Consider the following 16,814-nt stretch of genomic DNA (forward strand, 5'->3'; position numbering starts at 1 on the left):
GACGGCTTGGAGGAAATGAATGACAGCACTCATTCAGAGTGACAACCCTCATTCAGAAGAAAGATCTGAAAGTCATTAACAATATAAGAAGTCTCCCTCTCTTGTTAATGGCTTGAGTCTTTACATAAGTAACTTCTACATAAATAACTTCCACAGGTGCTTTTTTCCTTTACAGCAACGGCATTCTCTAGAAGTCACTGACAACTGCAAACACAGCAATATATCTACATGCATAAGCTTAGGTTTTGTTTTATAACTGTGAAATTTATGAGACATAAGTATTCTATAAATATTTAGGCACGCTATACATTATCTTATGTGTACAAGCTTTTTTTATGCCTGCTGACATAAAAGTAGGAGTTTCCAACCAGTGGATAAGATTACGGTCAAATTTTTCATTCTGCTCTAAACCCAGGAGATGAGCTTACAAATAAAGCAAACAAACAAATGCATTGTTTAAAAGAAAAAATATAGATAATCTTTCTCAAAACATCTCCTGTGTAAAGGACATGTATAAAAAATGAACTAATTTCGGCCAGGCGCAGTGGCTCACGCATGTAATCCCAGTGCTTTGGGAGGCCAAGGCAGGTGGATCACGAGGTCAGGAGATTGAGACTACTCTGGCTAACAGGGTGAAATCCCGTCTCTACTAAAAATACAAAACATTAGCTGGGCATGGTGGCATGTGCCTATAGTCCCAGCCACCTGGGAGGCTGAGGCAGGAGAATTGCTTGAACCCAGGAGGCGGAGGTTGCAGTGAGCCAAGATCGCACCACTGTACTCCAGCATGGCGACAGTGAGACTCCGTCTCAAAAAAAGGCAAAAAAAATGAATTTCAAAGACATCCACACACTAAAAAACAAAGACAAGGTGGGAAGAAAACAAAAACCTGATATCAGACTAAGAAGCTATGGTCACTTAAATTTAAAAAAGGACAATGGAGATCGCCTGCTTTGGCCTCCCAAATTGCGGGGATTACAGGCTAGAGCCACCTCTCGTGCCCAGCCCCGGAAACACAAATTGGATGGCAAGCCACAACATAAAAGAATAAATACAGAGCTAGTCATGTTTGCATAATAGTCTGGGTTCAGTGAAATTTGCACTTCAACTAGATTACCTGAAGTGCCTTTTAAAGTGCTTGATGGCCGGGCGCGGTGGCTCAAGCCTGTAATCCCAGCACTTTGGGAGGCCGAGACGGGCGGATCACGAGGTCAGGAGATCGAGACCATCCTAGCTAACACAGTGAAACCCCGTCTCTACTAAAAAATACAAAAAACTAGCCAGGTGAGGTGGTGGGTGCCTGTAGTCCCAGCTACTCGGGAGGCTGAGGCAGGAGAATGGCGTAAACCCGGGAAGCGGAGCTTGCAGTGAGCTGAGATCCGGCCACTGCACTCCAGCCCAGGCGACAGAGCGAGACTCCGTCTCAAAAAAAAAATAAATAAATAAAGTGCTTGATAGTCTAGGACAATGAATATAGCACCCCTTTCTTCTGAAAAGATACGATATTCAAGTGGTTCCGACAGGTACGAAAGAGCTCATGACACAAAGTATTCCTCTCACTCACCCAGCCCCTTTGTCTCTACTTCACCTCCAGGAAGGTAACTGATATTGTCAGCTTCTTATGAAGCAGAGCAACATGCTTAGATATAAATCCAGAAGAACTAAAGGCATGTGCAGGTGACCACAGTAAAGGAGATGGAGCCAGAAAGGGCCATTTTCCAAGGAGCATCTTAATCCTTTTCCTCCTCACCCCTTAAGGCAAAAAGCCTCCAGGCTCTCAGAGCTGTTTTATCTTGAACTTGCAGAGCATTCTGCATGAGCCTTCATTTTTCAATAGTGAGACATTTTTTCTTTTTTCTTTTTCTTTTCTTTTTTTTTTTTTTTTTGAGATGGAGTTTCACTCTTGTTGCCCAGGCTGGAGTGCAGTGGTGCAATCTCAGCTCACTGCAACCTCTGCTTTCCAGGTTCAAGTGACTCTCCTGCCTCAGCCTCCTGAGTAGCTGGGATTACAGGCATGCGCCACCATGCCTGGCTAATTTTTGTATTTTTTAGTAGAGACGGGGTCTCACCATGTTGGTCAGGCTGGTCTTGAACTCCTGACCTTAGGTGATCCACCCATCTTGGCCTCCCAAAGTGCTACGATTACAGGCATGAGCCACCATGCCCGGCTGTGAGCCAATTTTTTAAGACCCCCAAAATAAGTAAATTAGGTTAAAAAGCAGACTTAAAAAGATGTGGGCTGAGCAGGGTGGTGCACACCTAGTGATCCCAGCACTTTAGCACTTTGGGAGGCCAAGACAGGAGAATCACTTGAGGCCAGGAGTTCAAGGCTGCAGTGAGCTAAGATCATGCCACTGCACTCCACCTGGGCAACAAAGCAAAACCCTGTCTCTAAAAAACAAAACAAAAAATAAAAGGTTTGGCTGGGCATGGTGGCTCAAGCCTGTAATCCCAGCACTTTGGGAGGCCGAGACGGGCGGATCACGAGGTCAGGAGATCGAGACCATACTGGCTAACATGGTGAAACCCCGTCTCTACTAAAAAATACAAAAAACTAGCCGGGCGAGATGGCGGGCGCCTGTAGTCCCAGCTACTTGGGCGGCTCTGGCGTAAACCCCGGAGGCGGAGCTTGCAGTGAGCTGAGATCCGGCCACTGCACTCCAGCCTGGGCGACAGAGCCAGACGCCGTCTCAAAAAAATAAATAAATAAAAGGTGTGATGAAAACTATGCCTAACACATAGTAGACAATAAATAAGTAGCTACTGAATGTCAGTGTGGCTCTACAGTCTGACACGCCTGGGTTTGAATGTTGACTGCTACTTACACGGGAGAGGGGGCATCACTTCACTCCTTTGTTAAATAAATAAAGTATATAATCTCAGCACTTTGGGAGGCCAAGATGGGCAGATCACCTGAGGTCAGGGGTTTGAGACCAGCCTGGCCAACACAGTGAAACTCCATCTCTACTAATACAAAAATTAGCCAGGCGAGGTGGTGCATACCTGTAATCCCAGCTATTTGGGAGGCTGAAGCAGGAGAATCACTTGAACCCAGGAGGCAGAGGTTGCAGTGAGCCAAGATCACAGCACTGCTCTCCAGAGTAGGTAACACAGTGAGACTTCATCTCAAATAATAATAATAATAATAAAATAAATAAATAAATAAAAAGTGATACTCAAGCCTTTGTTAAATGGGAACAAAACCACATCCTCAGGCCAGGCGCGTGGCTCACGCCTGTAATCCCAGCACTTTGGGAGGCCAAGGTGGGCAGATCATGGTCACGAGATCAAGACCATCCTGGCTAACACAGTGAAACCCCGTCTCTACTAAATACACAAAAAAAATTAGCCGGGCATGGTGGTGGGCGCCTGCAGTCCCAGCTACTTGGGAGGCTGAGGCAGGAGAATGGTGTGAGCCTGGGAGACAGAACTTGCAGTGAGCTGAGATCACACCACTGCACTCCAGCCTGGGTGATAGAGCAAGACTCTGTCTCAAAACAAAAACAAAAACCACATCCTCCCACAGCTGCTGCTATCTTACTGGACTTAAATGAGACAACATATGTAAAGAGGTTACATTTCCTGACATGCATTAAGTTCTGGGAAATGGCAGCTATCTTTATTTTTGTTGTGGGCCATTTGCAACCTCCTATGTGCTTTTGGTCACAGAGATTATTTAGAGACTTGGTTGCCCCTGAGGGCACCCAAGGCTGTCACTGCAACATCTCTAACCTTGCACCATGCTGGGATGAAGTGACAATCGGCCTGGGCTCCTGGCTGTCTTAGAGCATCCTCTGTAACATCACTGAACCAATGTCAACTTCCTCTGAGTGGAGAAGAAAAATTCACACTCCAAAACTTGACATCAACAAAGAAATCTTGACAATCAGAGAGGGAAAAAAAATCCAACTTTTCCATAATGAATACTAAATCATTTGTTTTCAAGTTCTTTCATGCTGTGTTCAGACAGACAGTGTGTATTGCCAGTGTCCCACTATACCTTAACGCCAAAAAGAAAAGCATTCAAATGTTGATTCTTGAGGCATTATGTTTACTTATCGCTCCCTGCAGCAAATACACATTTGAGTTCTCTGAAGACTGGTCCACTCCATCCATAAAATGCAAAAAGCCAAGACCAGTGGGGTCCTTCAACGTTACACTGTGAAAGGGACATCAAGGCTTGAGGGCCCCTCAGCTGCTGGGAAGAGTTGTGTGTGTTAGCCTGGAAACTTGAGGGAGTCAAAGCCCCAGACTTCCCATTGCAAACACCACCACAGGACGGGCCTCGCCTCCTTGTCATGGGTCCCGTGTTCAACCTGGAGTGTTTACAAGTAGCCATTTAGCACCTTCCTTGGTGCTGTTTTTTTTTTTTTTTTCTTTTTGAGATGGAGTTTTGCTCTTGCTGCCCAGGTTGGAGTGCAATGGAGCAATCTCAGCTCACCACAACCTCCGCCTCCAGGTTCAAGTGATTCTCCTGCCTCAGCCTCCCAAGTAGCTGGGATTATAAGTGCGCTCCACCATGCCTAGCTAATTTCAAGTAGAGATGGGGTTTCTCCATGTTGGTCAGGCTAGTCTCGAACTCCTGACCTCAGGTGATCTGCCCAGTGCAGCCTCCCAAAGAGCTGGGATTACAGGCGTGAGCCACCGTGCCCAGCCTTGGTGCTGTTTTTCTAGCCTGGGTATGTTTGTTGCTGCCCTTCCCATGAAGGAGAAGAGAAGAAATGGGAATTCTAATGCCTGTTTTCTTTGCTGGCTGCAATTTGAAATGGGAAAGCGCAATAACATTAGGTTTATTTATTTATTTTTATTATTTTTTTTTGAGACAGAGTCTCGGTCTGTCACCCAGGCTGTAGTACAGTGGCACGATCTTGGCCTACTGCAACCCCCGCCTCCCAGGTTCAAGCCTCAGCCTTCTGAGTAGCTGGGATTACAGGCATGTGCCACCACGCCTGCCTAATGTTTTGTATTTTTCATAAAGACGGGGTTTCGCCATATTGGCCAGACTGGTTTCGAACTCCTGACCTCGTTATCTGCCTGCCTTGGCCTCGGCCTCCCAAAGTGCTGGGATTACAGGCATGAGTCACCACGCCCGGCCAGGTATGTATGTATGTATTTATTTATTTATTTATTTATCTAGAGACTGGAGTTTCGCTCTTGTTGCCCAGGCTGGAGTGCAATGGTACGATCTCAGCTTACCAAACCTCCGCCTCCCAGGTTCAAGTGATTCTTCTACTTCAGCCTCCAGAGTAGCTGGGATTACAGGCGCCACCACACCCAGCTAATTTTGTATTTTTTGTAGAGACAGGGTGTCTCCATATTGGTCAGGCTGGTCTCGAACTCCTGACCTCAGGTGATCCATCCACCTCAACCTCCCAAGGTGCTGGGATTATAGGCATGAGCCACCACGCCAGTCCCAGGTTCATTTTTTAAAATGTCAGTATTTAACATTTCCTCCATGTTAATGATGAAGGAAAAAAAAAAAATCTTACTCCGAAAAATGACTCTTTCATAGAACATCAGGGTTAGTTTCTGAGTGGCACGTTTTAAAAACATTTAATCAGTAATCTGAATATATGTCAACACCTTCTGGCGGTGTGCTATAAAATGTGAACCTTGTCAACAGCAACAGAAAAAGGTGACACACTTGGGACACAGAGCTTTTATGCTGACACACAGTAATAATATAATTTTAAAATTTATCATCTGTTTAGCTGCAAGCAACAACAATTAATCTTTTTGACAATTCATACAATGCTTTAAATAACACCTGGGCAGAAAAACAACACATTCTAATTTTTACTTTCATCGTCTTCCAGGGCTTTATAGCTACAAATGCGTACAAAGCCACACACAATAAATTTTGTGATTGGGATTAAAATGTTAGCAAAAAATATTTCCCTTGTCACCGCATGCCCCTCCTTGCCTCAGTTAATAAAATTACTTAACACGAGAACTGGAAGTGAGAGCAAGTCCCAGTGGAAATGTAGGCCTCTAAGGGTTCATTTCTGTCACGTCAAATGACATTTTATTCCCAAATCATTTAACCTATGACTTTGCATAACTACTTATAGCTTGAACGTAATTCTGATGGGGACCCAGAAATGACACTGATCCCTCAACCAGAAACTCCATCAAGGCACAGCAATACTGAGCCCATCTGATTTAACAATAAAAAAAAAAAAAAAACAGGAGCCGGGCAGTCCTCGGGAGGCTGAGGTAGGAGAACTGCTTGAACCTGGGAGGCGGAGGTTGCAGTGAGTCAAGATCGCGCCACTGCACTCTGCACTCCAGCCTGAGAGAGAGAATAAGACGGCATCTCAAACAAAAGCAAAAACAATGCAAATAAACAACAACAAAAAAATTCCCAGCGTGGCAAAACGTCTTCAAAACGTTCAGAAGCATGAAAACATATACGTGTTGTAAAGATTTGTTTCATGTGTCCTGTGAGGCTTCCTGAGATTTAGTATTAGGCCACATTAACGACCTTAATTAATCTCTTTCCTATTACACATGAAACCAAATGCACATTCCCAAATATACCTGTTGACCCAGTGCCCTGCTGCCTTGGTGCTTTAAAAGCCTGTGGACAGGCCGGGTGGGGTGGCTCACACCTGTAATCCCAGCACTTTGGGAGGCTGAGGCAGGTGAATCACTTGAGGTCAGGAGCTTGAGACCAGCCTGGCCAACATGGTGAAACCCCATCTCTACCAAAAAATAGAAAAATCAGCTGGGTATGGTGGCGGGGGCCTGTACTCCCAGCTACTTGAGAGGCTGGGACACAAGATCTGCTTGAACCCAGGAGGCAGAGGTTGCAGTGCACCAAGATCAAGCCACTGCACAACAGAGTGAGACCCCGTCTCCAAAAAAAAAAAAGGCTGGCCACGGGGGCTCATGCCTGTAATCCCAGCACTTTGGAAGCCGAGGCGGGAGGATCACTCAGCCTGGCCAGCTACTCAGTAAGCCGAGTGGGAAGAATCGCTTGAACCGGGAGGCAGAGGTGCGGAGGTTACAGTGAGCCAAGATCACACCACTGCACTCCAGCCTGGGTGACAGAAAGAGAGAGACCCTGTCTCAAAAAAAGCAAAATAAAAAAATAAAAGCCTGTGGAATAAAGCAGAGCCAACATCAGCATGAAAGAAGACACAAGTGAGAGCGAGTAAATCAAAAGCTAGTGACATTTGCAGATAAAACTACAGGAGGATTGTTGCAAATAACAGTAACCCCACTGTCTGCAAAGCACTTCACAATTACCCTTCCAAGATTATACCCATTTTACAGATGAGGAAAGCAGAGTGCTGTAATTCAGGGGCTCTCCCAATCCAAATCTACATCCCATGTGTGTTTTTTTTGTTTTTTGTTTTTTGTTTTTGAGACAGAGTCTTGCTCTGTCGCCCAAACTGAAGTGCAGTGGCTGGATCTCAGCTCACTGCAAGCTCCGCCTTTCGGGTTCACTCCGTTCTCCTGCCTCAGCCTCCCAAGTAGCTGGGACTATAGGCGCCCGCCACCTCACCCGGCTAGTTTTTTGTATTTTTTAGTAGAGACGGGGTTTCACCGGGTTAGCCAGGATGGTCTCAATCTCCTGACCTTGTGATCCGCCCGTCTCGGCCTCCCAAAGAGCTGGGATTACAGGCTTGAGCCACCATGCCCGGCCTATCCCATGTGTTTTGTAATGTCACACACCCCAAACATCAACTAAGACCCCAAAATAATACAGAAGCTAAGAGGGCTTGGCCAAATGCATAAGGGCATTACAGGACAATGGCTGTGGTTTGGAAAAGTAGTAGCAGCAGAAATACATAGAAAAAGATGAGCTCTGTTGAAACAGAGAAGACAGGGTCAAAAGAGGCAGTATGTTACAATTTACAACTGTACATTTGTAGAAAAAAATAGAGACTTAAGTTGTCTACAGATGCTTCCTTATCTTCTCATCTTTCATCTTTTTCTTTTTAAATTTAATTTGTGTGGGTTTTTTTGTTGTTGCTCTTGTTTTGTTTTGGTAGAGATGCGGTCTTGCTATGTTGCCCAGGCTGGTCTTTAACTCCTGGCCTCAAGCAATCCCCCTGCCTTAGCCTCCCAAAGTGCTGAGATTATAGGCACAAGCTACCATGCCCAGCCTCATACTTTTTTTCCCCTTCTTTCCCAAGTCTAGGCCTCCTAGGATGTAATCAAATCGACTTTTTACCATGTGCCATGCGTCTTATGTATTGAGACTTGAACCATAGATTTAAATTTCAATAACTTTTACTAACAATCTTTGTTTCAGGACCATGTGCAGTAGCTCATGTCTATAACCCCTGCACTTTGGAAGTATTGCTGGAGCCCAGGAGTTTGAGACCAGCCTAGGTAACACAGGGAGACCCTGTCTCTACAAAAAAAAAAAAACTAAAAATTAGCTCGGTGTGGTGGCACATGCCTATGGTCCCAGCTATTCAGGAGGCTGAGGTGGGAGGATCTCTTGGGCCTGGAAGGTTGAGGCTGCAGTGAGCCATGATCGTGCCACTGCACTCCAGCCTAGGCAACAGAGTAAGACTTGGTTGAGAAAAAAAACAAAAAACAAAAACAAAAAAAAAAACTCTGACGTGGTTTTGGCGTCAGACTTCTTCCTACACATCCCATAACTTTGTCCACACATTTATTAGCATAAAATTACAGAACCTTGTCTGGAAAAGACTTGCCAAAGGAGAGCTTGCTATTCTACATGGAAAGTCAAACTTTCTTTAGTGGCCACTCCGACATAAGGACCATCACTATAAATTCCAATGTGAGAGTCTCAGCAAAAACTGTGTAAAGGCTTTCTTTGTTCTTTGTTACTGTTGGGGCTCAGAACACAATATCCCCAAATACACATCTTGTCCTACTGAGTACTATAAACTGAAAGAAATCCAGAAAACTGCAGAAGCAGGAAGGTCACCCTCTGACCTTCTCCCTCTTCTCCTGACGACCCTCATGTAACAGGTGTCCTGCCCCGTACCTAGAGAAAAGAAATGTCACGCCGGGGACGGTAGCTCATTCCTGTAATCCCAGCACTTTGGGAGGCCAAGGTGGGGAATCATCTGAGGTCAAGAGTTCCAGACCAGCCTGGCCAACATGGTGAAACCCCCTCTCTACTGAAAACACAAAAATTAGCCGGGCATAGTGGCATGTGCTTGTAATCCCAGCTACTTGGGAGGCTGAGGCAGGAGAATCTCTTGAACTAGGGAGGCGGAGATTGCAGTGAGCGTAGATCACGCCACTGCACTCCAGCCTGAGTGACAGAGGGAGACTCTGTCTCAAAACAAAACAAAACAAAACAAAACAAAACAAAACAAAAAAAGTCACACAGGAACACCAAGAAGAATCTGAACAAATAAGCCTTGCTAAGTTTATGACACTAGATCAAACCCTTTTGGTCTCTCATATTTCTGCATGACTGTCCATAAAAACACGGTTTTCCCTGGGTCTTTGAGGCTTTATTTCAGAAGGCTCCTGTGTCACATAAAACTTGTATTAAATACATTTGTGTGCTTTGCTCTTGTTAACCTGTCTTTTGTTATAGGGGTGTCAGCCATGAACTCTGTAAGGGGTATGGAGAAATATTTTCCTACTTATAAAAGGAACCGATCTCCCAGCAGAAAGCGACCCAGTGACAGGTTCCTCCATGACCCAGCTCTGAAGAGCTTCTTGGGAAGCTTCTTTGAAACGGTAGCAGGAACTTTTAAATATGGATACTTTATTTTTAAAGTTAGAATTCTGGAATGGAGCCCAATGAAGGGATTCGTGGCCTACCCAAGCCATACCGCTCTCGCGGTGGGATGGATGAGGAACCCGAGGCCAAGGACTTCGCGAACATGCTGAGGTCTGTTGAGGCCCCCACGATGGTTAACCACTTTCCTATCCCTACAGGACAGAAAAACCACTTCCCCACTGAGGAGTTCTTTCCCCCAACTTCCAAAAGGAAAAAAATTCCCCCCACTTAATCAACTGATACGCAAGTTTCCTTGTAACTGTTATTATTTAGGTCTAAGGTCTGAAACAGAACTACCCAGCCAGTGGGGAAAACACTGATGTCCAGGGCACATGCGCAAGAGAGCAACTCTTAAAACGTGTTTAATTACAGGGAGCCCCTCACAGCATGGAGCCAGGACACACAGCTCTCAGAAAGCAATTTTCCATTTAGACGTGCTCCTCGGCTAATTAATGAAGCAAGCGGGCCAGCAGTCTGGACAAGGAGACAAGGAGCACCCCACATGTTACAACACAGGTAAAGGTATGTGTGAGCCGGAATGGAGATGGAACCTGCTGGAACCAAATGTGAAAAACAGCCATTTATAGCGGTGGCCCTGATGGATGGGTAAGTGCCTGACTGGTGAATGACATGCTGCCCTCTCACTTCGAGGCTGAAACATGGAAACGCTCTGGCCATCTGCTGTGTCTGCGGAGGTCCCCAACACAGACTTGGGGAAGGAAAATGCATGCTTTGGTTGCAGCTGTAGCACACACATGTGCACAGAGAATGTGTGTGCGCTCTGGGCTCTGCCAGGTTTGCAGGCTCGACCCTCAATGACTGACGTTTTTCTTCAATTGTTCTATCAGATTCCCCAGGTTTTTATAGGAATTGGTTTGTGTAGGGGGTGCAGGACACACAAGGGAGGGAGGACGCAGAGCAGCCACTGATTTTCAAATGAGCCCAATTCTACCGTGACCACTGAAATGCCTCACAGATGAAGGAAAGAGGTTCCAGTGCCTTGATGGAGGTTTGCGCCAGCCATAAATCCTGCTTCGCTTCCTTCCATTTACAGTTTATTGCATTAACATTTCTTTTGTGCCGGCTGCTGCTGGGAACCTATTGTAAATTTGGGCAATTACGACTTTTGTTCCATCTGTCCCTCCCCTCCTCAGTACTGTAACTTCAAAGGTGGCCAATTCAGTAGGGGCCAGCTCTGTCTCTTAAATCCAACCTGAAATACATGTTAGAAATCACAGGCTCCGAGTGAAACGTAGCAGAATAAATCAGAAAGATGCTGCTCCAGCCTTCTGAGATAGTCTTAAAATAATCTTTCTTAAACCTCCTGCACAATGCTCCCAAGTCAAAGCCTGGATAGGTATCTTCGTGCCTCCTCGTCCAAATCCCCCTTAAAGTAGATGTAGGAGTCATTACTGAACCATGTCAAACAGGGAGTGTGCCCCCAAATACTGGGGTTTCCACCAGCCCTGCCTGTGCTTGGGTTTCAGTGGTACTTAAAATAATCTCTCCTAATGTATCTGCATAAACCAGAGTGGGTCACATCACTGCTGCTGTGGGGATGAGGCAGCCTGAGGAAATTCCAGGATGCTGGTGAAGGCCCCACAGCAGATAAGGAGGGTGTGCACCCAGCTGGAAGGCTTGATGGATAATACCGAGCTGCCTCCATTGCTGATAAGCTGTCACTTGCTACAGGGAAGAGAGAAAGAGAAAGCCTGTGTTCCCAGGTGTGCTGGTGACTAAGGGCAGGAGGATGTTGCACTGGTCAGTTTTATTCTCAACAGTTTCCTAAGAACCTACTTCGTCCTTTGGTGAGTGCTGGACTGTGGTGGATAAAAAGATGAAGAAGGATAATCCCTGTCTCAAGAAACTTAAAACCTAATAGAGGAGACAGATCTAATGATAATGAATATAAGATGCTTCATAATTAGTTTCATAACATAGGCACAAAACGCTACATATCCCAGTTCCTCAAAATGTTAAACATAGAGTTGCCCAGCAATTCCACTCCTAGATATATACCTAACAAAAATGAAAATGTGTGTCCAACCAAAAACATGTACACAAATGTTCATAGTGGGATTATAATGGCCAAAAAGTGGCTATCCCCCCAAAAATATCCATCATTGGAATGGATAATGGGGTATATTCCTACAATTGAACACTACTGGGCCAGAAAAATGAATGAAGTACTAATACATGGTACAAAATGGACAAACCTTGGAAACATTATGCAGAGTGAAGGAAGCCAGAGATAAAAGGGCATATTTATATAGTACCATTTATAGGAAATGTCCCAAACAGACAAATCTATAGATTCAGAAAGTAGATTAGTGGCTGTCAGGAGAAAGGAAGAGGGGTGCATAGGGAGTGAACCCCAGTGAATATGCGGTTGCTTTTAGGGTAAGGAAAATGTTCTGGATTTAGATAGTGATGATCATTGTACAACTTTGTGAACAGACTGAAAACCACTGAGGTGTGTCCTTTAAAAATGTGAACTTCATGAGAGTTGGACTACGTCTCAATAAAGTGATGATTTTTAAATGCAACGGGAGGTTAGTGTGGGGAGTAACTGTGCCTAAGGGCAGGGCTGGCACATATAATGCCTCTGCTGGCTTTAAGCACAACTTGTGGTTTCTAAGCACTTTCTTAAAATGAAAGAATGAGCGAAGAAAACAAGTCACTGGGTTTACTGTTGACTTCCAGACTATCATATCCTGGCTATGAAGGATGGACACTGAGTTTCTATGTTCCGAAACTGTTATTACTTAGGCACAATCCACAGAAAGAGCAGTCTGAAAACTCAGGGGCTCGGAGCTCTGTGCAACGTGGCTTTCAGGATCCTAGAAACCCTCGCTCTGTGTTCCTACCACCCTGGGCTGTTTCATCATGCCATGGGTCCCTCTGTATTTATTTGTCCTTTGCACTGTGAATGATTTGGAGGCAGTGACTATGCCTTTTTTCTCTGTATCTCTAGAACCAGCAGCACATAGAAGGGACTTGCCAGGTGACTGTGAAAGAAGGGAGGAAGTCACTATTTGCTTATGAGGAATGTACAGTCTAAATTTCAAGCTTTCTCATTTCTCCATTTTCTTATCAGGTACAGTGATTACACTAAAAATACTCTGGTATTCTAGTGCTGGTTTTTTTGTTTTTTAGGTCAAAATGGGTCATATAGTGGCAATTTCATACGGCTCAATCTAACACAAAGTCACTAGAAAGAATGTCTTTCGGGTCCCATTTCGTTACACAGAATGGTTTTTAAACTTCGGTCCCTGAAGATCCTTTGGGGAGCACCAAGAGAGAGGTAAGGGGGAGTGAATTTGATCCCCAACTGTCCCTTCCCCCCCCCCATTTTTAGAGTTTCTATGTAAGAGTCAGTTTGAACAAAAGACTTGTGTCTAAAAATTAGTTCGTAACTAATTTATTTATAGAATTTATTTATACCTCTAGATCAACTTAGATATTCATTAAGAAAATATCCCCAAAACATGTTCTTTAGATCAAGGAAATAAAAAGTAATGCTTAAGCTTTTTTGCTTTCAGTTCATTGGCAAGCCACAGTGCTTACACATTTTTATGCTGTCTACCATCAGTGCATCTAGGGAGGGGCATCTATGGATGAGGCTACCATGTGGGAAATTCTTGAGTGGGCAGTGAGAGAGGGTGAGCAACTCAAAGCAAGTAATCCAAGAGTTAATCAGGAGAGACACTCAATCCAGAAAGTGCTCATTAACCCAAGCCTTTCTGCATAGTGTCCCTACCACCCTGCTGCCTCTAACTAAACAAAACACGGTAGGTCTCAGTGTGAGAGAGCGCTTTTGTTCACATAGGAGGCTGACAGCTATTTGCGATGAGGGGTTTTTGTTTGTTTGTTTGTTATTCAAATAACTCTTTCCCCCTGAGGAAACTGAAAGGGAAAATGTCAGAAGTATGTGATTAATGATTTTTAAAAATAGATGGGATCTCCTGGTTGAAATGAAAAGTAGGTATTGAAAAGAATCCATTTCTAAATGGTAGATTTTCATATGTAAGTTTGATATTAATTCTTTCAAAAGAGTTGTGCCTGTGAGTCAGATAAATGACAGGAAGGTCTGTCTAAATACCAGCATCCTCAGAAGGGCAGCTGTTCAGAAACATTCTCAAATCATGAAGATAAATAGAACCGGAACACTGATGATTCCATCAACTGATGGTGAGGGAAGCATCCAATTCTATCTTAACCTCCAAGCTGTGCAGTATTACGGTGCTTCCTAAAATACTTTTAAACAAATACACAAAATGTCTATGTTGCTGGGGATGGGGGAAGTTGGTGATTGGGGCTGGGGGACACAGGGAAGAGAAGTAGAGAGGAAAAACATAACCAAAATCTACCTTCTTTTTTTAAGGTTTCTTTTAATCAGATCTTAAAGCAAAGACAGAAGCTGAAAACATTTATAGTAAATAAACAGCAAAGAACTCTGAAAGCTTAGCCCACCAGAACCCCGGAAGGAGCCGGCCTGGTACTGCCAGGCATGACTGGCTTTGGTGGATTTAACAATAAAAAAGAAGATGGCGCCAAATGACCAAACTACATGCAGCCTTCCCTTCCCGCAACAAAAGTGGATAAAACTTTCCACTGGGGCTGGGGGAGGAGGCAGGGGACCAGTCCAGAGAGATAAAATGCTACTTAACACAACAATGTGGATAGCATTTAGGCCACATGCAAATTTCATCCACAGAGCTTGCAAATGGCATGCAATTTACTGCTCAGAGGATGCAACCTATTTGAGTCTAGAGAGCTAATTAATAAAAGTCTAAAAAGAATGCAGAGTTAATCGCCATCCATCTCCTGGGCTATTTCAACTTGGTTTTTTACAGTTGCTGTTAAACAAAATTCTAAATACTGTCATAGCAATCAGTTATTAGTTACCTTAACAAGATGCAAGTTGGTGTTGGTCAAAGTTAAATCCTTTAAAAAAAAAAAAAATACTTGAAAAAGTTGAAGCTGCTCTTCTCTTTAGAGCATGTTCTGTGATGGATAAAAATTGTATCTATAAAGGTTTCAAGTCAGGTCACATTTAGAAAGTAATAGTAAATGACAGTAACTGGTAAAACACAGTCCTAGGTCTTACTTGCAATTGCTCAAGTTGAAACAATTGAATACAGTCTTCAAAAACCATACTCTCGTTTACAGATATGATTGGGCACATGGGATTTCAATCATGCTCCTTCATTGCTGAGAATCATGAAATTAAAATGGTAGTAATTTTTACCTCTCTCTTTTCTCTCGCCTTTTTCTTCCTTTAAGCATGCCTGCACTAAGTAATTTTTGCTTTTCACCGATAACGAGAAGTTAAAGCCAGATTATTTTCTTTGGGATGACCTGTCAGTGATTACAAGAATATAGTTCAAAACATCCTGCAACTGGTATATATGCAGCCCACCTTAAATCCTGTCTCCCCTGAAGCTTGCTGAAGGAAAGTGTGACGCCTCTCCATTCTGACCTGGTATGTATGCTTCTGGAATCCTGAAGCTGAGAATGAACTATATCCGCTTTGCAGTAATGAGGCTTAAAATGTCAAAGATTCTATAAGAGATTTTTGAGTGGATAAGATACTTGATGAATTTATATGAAGGTACTGGGACCCCAGATTCCAGTCAGAGTGTACTTACTAAGGACGGGAGGGGTGATGCTTGGGTTGTGAGGACAATTTTATGGAAAGTCCTTCCAAACCTGAGGGGGCAGACCTGGAAAATGCAAGTCTCACCTTGGCCTCAGTCCCAAAGGTGCATCTGTACCACTGACTTTTGTCAGGATGAATGATGGTGCTGAGTAATTTCAGGAAAGCAACTCATCTGCCCAAATATGATAAGACTGCCAAAATATTCAGAATAATGTAGCTTAGCACTTCCTTCAATGTAATTTTCCTTTCTGACTTCACAAATAAGGAAGAAGCTGTCTTTTTGCCACTTGAGCTTTTGCACTGGCTTTAATTCCCAGGATGGCCACTGTCAGGCCCTCCGTTCCATGCAGGAGCTGGAAGAGATGCAAGGAACGTATTTCTTCTCTCTTTCTTCGTGTCACCACCTTCTCATTTCCAGTTCACTTGCTATTCTTAAAGAGTAATGCCAAGTTTGTACACTAAAACAAAAAGAATTGGACTAAAGAAAAGCCAAATAAGTAATATAATTAGTAAATATGCTAATTCAGATTAAAATATAAATCGGCCGGGCGCGGTGGCTCAAGCCTGTAATCCCGGCACTTTGGGAGGCCGAGACGGGCGGATCACGAGGTCAGGTGATCGAGACCATCCTGGCTAACACGGTGAAACCCTGTCTGTACTAAAAAATACAAAAAAACTAGCCAGCTGAGGTGGCGGGCGCCTGTAGTCCCAGCTACTCGGGAGGCTGAGGCAGGAGAATGGCGTGAACCCGGGAGGCGGAGCTTGCAGTGAGCTGAGATCCGGCCACTGCACTCCAGCCAGGGTGACAGAGCAAGACTCCGTCTCAAAAAAATAAATAAATAAATAAAATAAAATAAAATATAAATCTTTAAAAAGTTCAACTTGTTATATGTATAATTATTTTAATGACATACTGGAGAAAAATCTGGCATTACGCTGGCCAAGAAGGCAATACATTTAAGGCAATCTTACAAAGTATATGAAATCACAGACTGTAATATCCTGCAACTATTTTAATTTTAAAAGCTCAGTTTACAAATATATACTAATATTTTTCTCACATTTAATCACTCCCCCACTGTTTTAGCATAAGAGCTAAAATAACCTAAAATGGCCCCCTAAAACACACACAGCAAGTCTGTTACACAGATCTGGAAACCAAAAAAAATGAAGGAAGGAATTTTCAATAATCGGAAACAGAGTAGCAAAAAATGTGTGTGGTTTCTAGGTTTTCACTACTAATAAAAATTTTTCCTGGGAAAATTTTACTTTAAAGCAATTCTAAATGAAAATGCATATAATTAAGGGAAAGGCCATTGCTTCAAACAGATTGACTGTCTTTAACAAGTTTCTCTCTTTCTAGCTACTCAGATATGCTATATTTCCTAATTATCACCTTTTAAGGGCCATCTGGGCCCATTCCTCCCC

At 43.8% G+C, this 16,814-nt stretch overlaps 1 protein-coding gene and 1 long non-coding RNA gene across 4 annotated transcripts in view; one reads left to right on the forward strand and one right to left on the reverse strand.

Annotated features, from left to right (window-relative positions):
• The window catches only part of CLYBL (citrate lyase beta like), a 298,831-nt gene that overhangs the window by 194,254 nt on the left and 87,763 nt on the right, over nucleotides 1–16,814 (reverse strand). The gene's annotated exons all lie outside the window — the stretch shown is intronic.
• LOC111546561 lies at nucleotides 13,321–14,367 on the forward strand. The gene is made up of 2 exons (XR_002732820.1): nucleotides 13,321–13,915; nucleotides 14,109–14,367. It is a non-coding gene; the product is annotated as an uncharacterized LOC111546561 (long non-coding RNA).

Source organism: Piliocolobus tephrosceles, chromosome X (genome assembly GCF_002776525.5).
Source record: "Piliocolobus tephrosceles isolate RC106 chromosome X, ASM277652v3, whole genome shotgun sequence".
NCBI classification, from domain to species: Eukaryota; Metazoa; Chordata; class Mammalia; order Primates; family Cercopithecidae; genus Piliocolobus; species Piliocolobus tephrosceles.